This window comes from Macaca fascicularis, chromosome 19 (assembly GCF_037993035.2).
Source record: "Macaca fascicularis isolate 582-1 chromosome 19, T2T-MFA8v1.1".
NCBI lineage: Eukaryota > Metazoa > Chordata > Mammalia > Primates > Cercopithecidae > Macaca > Macaca fascicularis.
Window position 1 is genome coordinate 20583877 of NC_088393.1, and position 6330 is coordinate 20590206.

At 41.9% G+C, this 6330-nt stretch overlaps 1 long non-coding RNA gene across 1 annotated transcript; it reads left to right on the plus strand.

Annotated features, from left to right (window-relative positions):
- The first annotated feature begins 4585 nt into the window (after positions 1-4585).
- Positions 4586-5380, plus strand: LOC141409231 (uncharacterized). Its single transcript, XR_012428644.1, has 2 exons — positions 4586-4707; positions 4811-5380. It is a non-coding gene; the product is annotated as an uncharacterized lncRNA (long non-coding RNA).
- Positions 5381-6330: the final 950 nt, after the last annotated feature.

The following is a 6330-nucleotide window of genomic DNA, read 5'->3' on the forward strand; positions in this document are numbered from 1 at the left end:
CACCTGCTAGCATGACATCAACTGGCAGAAAAAGACAGAAAAAGTCCACCCATTCCTGTTCTTTTTTTTTTTTTTTTTGAGACGGAGTCTCGCTCTGTGGCCCAGGCTGGAGTGCAGTGGCGCGATCTCGGCTCACTGCAAGCTCCGCCTCCCGGGTTCACGCCATTCTCCTGCCTCAGCCTCCCGAGTAGCTGGGACTACAGGCGCCCACAACCGCGCCCGGCTAATTTTTTGTATTTTTAGTAGAGACGGGGTTTCACCGTGGTCTCGATCTCCTGACCTTGTGATCCGCCCGCCTCGGCCTCCCAAAGTGCTGGGATTACAGGCGTGAGCCACCGCGCCCAGCATCCCATTCCTGTTCTTTAAAACAGAAGAGGTTCAGGCACAATGACATGCTACATGAAGATGAAAATATAAGTTTCTCCTTTCCTGTCCTCAGGTGCCCTCCCCTGCCACAGACACAAGCAATTTCTGCTACAGTAAAGGAAATATGTGCCACACTGACCTGTCCCTACCGAACCCAAATAGAACCAGCCCTCTGACCATCCTTTAGTCCAAAGGTGGAACTTAACTCTCATGAATGTATTTTGAAGCCCTCATACCTGATTCTGGCCTCACCTTAGAGTAACATGAGGCCCTTCATTAAAACATGATAGATGCTTCCATCGAGAATGATAAACAGAAGCTGTGGGGAGGGCACAAGAGATTTCTGCAAAATTGGCCACGTGATCCTAATGAGAAGCCTGGGCTGATCACCACTAAGCTAAGCATTGCCTCTCTAGCTTTAACGAGCTTATAAGTCACTGGTAATTTTGGCTCCACTTTATGTATGTGATTCTGCAGGTTTGAAAAGGGTCCATGAATGGGTGTTTTAAACAAGTCCCCTGTCAATGCTGATGTTGCTTCCCTTTGGTGCATTAACAACATTAGAGAAAGCAGTCACAGCACAGGGTCCCTTACACTTAGCACTCTTGTCACAACCAAATACGTCTGCTACAAATAAGGACAACTCATCTCCCTCCTGAAGTTTTATATTCTTTGCTGGCTCTTTAAAGTTTACAGAGGAAACAAAAGGCAGCAATGTCTGAATAAGTTTGTATTTAAAAAACAACATGTAAACATGTACTAATGCAATGTTTATTAAGCAGGTACTATGGGCTGAAGAGTAAGATACAAAGCACTGTGCTGGCCATCCCACATTATGCAATTTAATTCTCATAACACCCTGGGAGCTGGTACTAAGGGTTTAATAATTTTTAGGATTTAGATAAAGGGCCCAGCATTTTTATTTCTTCTGTTTGTCTGTCATGAAAGGTAAATAATAAGGCTAAATATAGAGAGATGAAAGAGATATAGAGTTTGCCGTATCTTAGAGAAAATTTTATTCTGTTTATATTTACTTTTTTGTGACTTATGGAGCAACTACTGGACCTGCAGGAATAGAAAACAAGTTGCTAAAGAGAATGTCTCTGCAACCACTGGTTTTAATAGAAAATTTAAAAACTAAGACTCTACAATACATATTTTATTTTTCCCATTTATCTGCTTTTGGGTTTTAGGAAATTGTGAGCACCAGCTCTAGAAAAAGGCAGCAGGATTCACCCGCCAAAACTCTGATATCTTCTAATTAGTTCTGTGAGGCAAGACTCCAGGGTAGGGTCAGACGTAAATAAGGCCTCCAAAAAGGGTACATCTGAACGGGTCTGGGACGAGGTGAGGACCCTATAGAATTCTGTTCTCTATGTCACTGGGGTACTAACAGTTTTGTTTTTTGTAAGCTTACCTGAAAGAAACTTAAATCACAGAGTTTCAGTAATTTTAATCTCTTCTAGCTACTGCCCTGACAAATTTATACTATATACTAATATGCAATTTAAACAAATCCCTTCAGGTTTTGTAGTGTAATTTTATTAGAAAATAAATACCACGCACTTAACAACATAAAAGAAATACATTTTATATGGCCTGATGCGGTGGCTCATTCCTGTAATCCCAGCACTTTGGGTGGCTGAGGCAGGTGGAACACAAGGTCAGGAGTTTGAGACCAGCCTGACGAAGATGGTGAAACCTCGCCTCCACTAAAAATACAAAAATTAGCCAGGTGCAGTAGCAGGTGCCTGTAATACTAGCTACTCGAGGGGCTGAGGCAGGAGAATTGCTTGAACCTGGGTGGCAAAGGTTGCAATGAGCCAAGATTGCACTACTGCACTCCAGACTTGGTGACAGAGTAAGACTCCATCTCAAAAATAAAAAAGAAATTATAATAACAATTTTTCTATTCATGAATATCCCTTCAGGTGTAGGCATGAGAAGTCAGAACAATGTAAAGAAATAGCCTAAATAAAGCCTAAGATTTTGGGCATATCTATTTATTGTACCAACCATATGATGCATAATTCAATTATTTACCCAGTTGCTAGTCTAGACTAAAAGTTTCTGGATTGTAAGAACCATGACTACTTCATGGCTTTTTTTTTTTTTTTTTTTTTTTAATGGCCATATGAAATGGAAGCAACTAGTTTATCTATTTGAGTCTCCAGATCTTCTCCTCGTTTATCATCCAAGTACCAGAAAACTGGAGAAACTCTCATCTGTGTACCAACCAAAGACACCTCTTGTATGAGAGGATGAACAAACACAGGATGAACCATTTCTCTTACACTGAGACAGAAGGAAAATTAACCATTCTTGTCAACCTGACATAATTCTGCTTGGGACATCCTCAAATGCCTCAAAGGCACCTAGATGATCATGAGAGAATTCCCAGTGACCAGGGGCTGATGGCCCAATGATAAGCCAGGCTAGAGAGACTCAGGCTGATTCTAAGTAGAAAATGGAATGTCCTGGTGGAGCTCCAGAAACTAGATCACCTGTTCCAATTTGCCAGCTCCATGGTATAAAACCTTTTTTTGGAACTTTTTAAATTTTTTGAACTCTTGGACATCTGAATTTTGCATACTGTATGCACTTGAAAGCATGTTTATGGGTGAAAATGCAGAAGAGGGAAATATGTTATAAAAAATCCATGAATGAACAAGACCTATGCAACAGAACAGAGAGCCCAGAAATAATACCACCCTCTTGCAACCATCAGATTTTTGCCAAAGCTGACAAGAGGAATGTGGGAAGAATTCTCTGTTTCATAAATGATGCTGGAATAACTACCCAGCACTATGTAGAAGACTGAAATGGGACCTTCTCATTACACCATATACAAAAATCAACTCAAAATAAATTAAAGACTTAAATGTAAAACTTAAAATTATAAGAAACCCTGCAAGATGGCCGGGCGCGGTGGCTCAAGCCTGTAATCCCAGCACTTTGGGAGGCCGAGACGGGCGGATCACGAGGTCAGGAGATCGAGACCATCCTGGCTAACACGGTGAAACCCCATCTCTACTAAAAAATACAAAAAAAAAACTAGCCGGGCGAGGTGGCGGGCGCCTGTAGTCCCAGCTACTCGGGAGGCTGAGGCAGGAGAATGGTCTAAACCCGGGAGGCGGAGCTTGCAGTGAGCTGAGATCCGGCCACTGCACCCCAGCCTGGGCGACAGAGCAAGCCTCTGTCTCAAAAAAAAAAAAAAAAAAAAAAAAAAAAAGAAACCCTGCAAGATAACCTAGGAAATACCATTCTAGACATACAAACTGGCAAAGACTTCATGATGAATCTATCAAAAGCAATTGCCACAAAAGCAAAAATTGACAAATGGGACCTATTTAAACTACCGAGATTCTTCACAGCAAATAAACTATCAACAGAGTAAACAGACAACATACAGAACAAGGAAAATATTGGCAAACTCTGCCTCTGACAAAGGACTAACATCCAGAATTTATTAAGAGCTCCAACAAGTTTACAAGAAAAAAACCAAACAACCCCATTAAAAAGTAGAAAAAAAATGAACATATTCTTTTCAAAAGACAAATGTGCAGTTAACAAGCATGTGAAAAAAATGCTCATTGCTAATTATTAGAGAAATTAAAAGAAAAACCACAATGAGGTACCACATCACACCCATCAGAATGGCTATTTTTTAAATGTCAAAAAATAACAGATGCTGGTAAGGTTGCAGAGAAAAGGGAATGCATATAGTCTGCTGGTGGCAGTGTAAATTAGTTCAACAACTGTAAAAAGCAGTGTGGCGATTCCTCACACAACTAAAAACAGAATTATCATTTGACCCAGCAACCTCATAATTGGGTATATATCCAAAGAAAATATAGTATGGTTAGATGTTGTGGTTCATGCCTGTAATCCCAGCACTTTGGGAGGCCATGGCAGGTGGGTTGCCTGAGCTTAGAAGTTTGAGACCAGCCTGGACAACATGGCAAAATCTTATCTCCACGGAAAATATATACATATAAAAAAAATTGGCCAGGCGTGGTAATGCACGCATGTGGTCCCAGCTACAAGGCAGGATGAGGTAGGAAAGGATCACTTGAGCCTGGGAGATTGTGGGTAAAGTAAGCCAATATCATGCCCTGGCACTCTAGCCTAGGCAATAAGCCTGTCTCCAAAAATAAAATAAAATAGAAGATTTAGTAAAAACAAAATACGGTACGGAAACATTACAAAATACTGGGTAGCTATTTTTAAAAATCATGTCCTTTGCAATAACACAGATGAATCTGGAAACCATTATTCTTAGAAAACGAATGCAGAGGCCGGACGTGGTGGCTCACGCCTGTAATCCCAGCACTTTGGGAGGTTGAGGCGGGTGAATCACCTGAGGTCAGGAATTTGAGACTAGCCTGACCAACATGGATTAACCCCGTGGTGGCTCACGCCTGTAATCCCAGCACTTTGGGAGGTTGAGGCAGGTGAATCACCTGAGGTCGGGAGTTTGAGACTAGCCTGACCAACATGGATTAACCCCGTCTCTGCTAAAAATACAAAGTGGGCTAGGCATGGTGGCGCCTACCTGTAACCCCAGCTACTCGAGAGGCTGAGGCAGGAGAATCACTTGAACCTGGGTAACAAATGTTGTGATGAGCCAAGATGGTACCATGGCTCTCCAGCCTGGACAACAAGAGCAAAACTCCTTCTCAAAAAAACAAAACAAGACAAAACAAAAAACAACAACAAGAAAGAAAACTAATGCAGAAACACAAAAACAAATGCATGTTATTATTTTTAAGTAAGAGCTAAGCAATAAGAGCACAGAACACAAAAAGGAGAACAACAGACACTGAGGCCTAGCTGAGGCTGGAGGGTGGGAGGACTCAGAGGATCAGAAAACATAATTGTTTGGTGTTATGGGTAGTACCTCAGTGACAAAATAATCTGCACACCAAACCCCCATGACATGATTTTAGCTGTAAAACAAACCCACATGTGTACACTGAACCAAAAATAAAAGCTAAAAGAAAAAAAAAAAAAATCCCCTGGTGGGAGAGAGTGCAATGTAAGTGAATGGACAGATTTTTGCTACAGATAGTGGCCTAGGTGGGGCTGTACTCTGATTTATTTCTGTGTGCATGTAGGCAGATGAGATTGTGAAAAGGAGGGCCAGAACCCTAGGTTGGTGGAGAAAACTGATTGCTGCTGCAGATTCGGTGTCTGGGGATGGGGATATGCAAGGAAACTTATAGATACTTTTGACTTTTTGTCTAGAAATGCTTGGATCAAAAATGTCATGGTGAAGTCCCTGAGGGTGGTGCCTAGTCCTGGGAGGTGTGTGGACACATCAATGTCTAGTGTGTGTGTTTGGGAGTAGGTGGGAATCCAGTGGTGGCAGCTGCAAGAAAAGGGGGTGCATCATCAGAGCTCCTTTCCTCTAAGTTTTCAGTCCTCTGTCATCCTGGGAGAAGACCTGGAATCACAGGACAATGGGTGGTGTGACAACCTGGGTACAGGAGAGCAGAGTCTCCCATTCCCAGACACCCAGAGTTTTATTCCAGGCCAGGCCTCCATGGTATCTTTTTTCTGGCATCGAATCTGTAGAGTTTGCTGAACATCAAACAATTCTCCAACACCAACTCGTTGTCTAACATTTGAATTCTAACACTACCCAGGGTCAGCACAGACCCTGATTCAGGGCTCGGTCCCACAATATTGTTCTCACTGCAGATGCCAGTCACAAACCCTATGGGCCCATCTATGGTTCTGAGCTACTGTTTAAAAATTGGGGACTCCCATAACCTCCCTGAAGCTCAATAATTTGGTAGAGCTCCTCACAGAACTGAGCAAAACACTGTAGTTATGTTTACTGGTTTCATACATAAGATGTGGCCCAGGAAAAGTCAAATGGAAGAAATGCATAGAACAAAGAAAAGAGATGAGGAAAGATGAAACACAGAATTATGAAAAATATTTGCGATTAATACAATT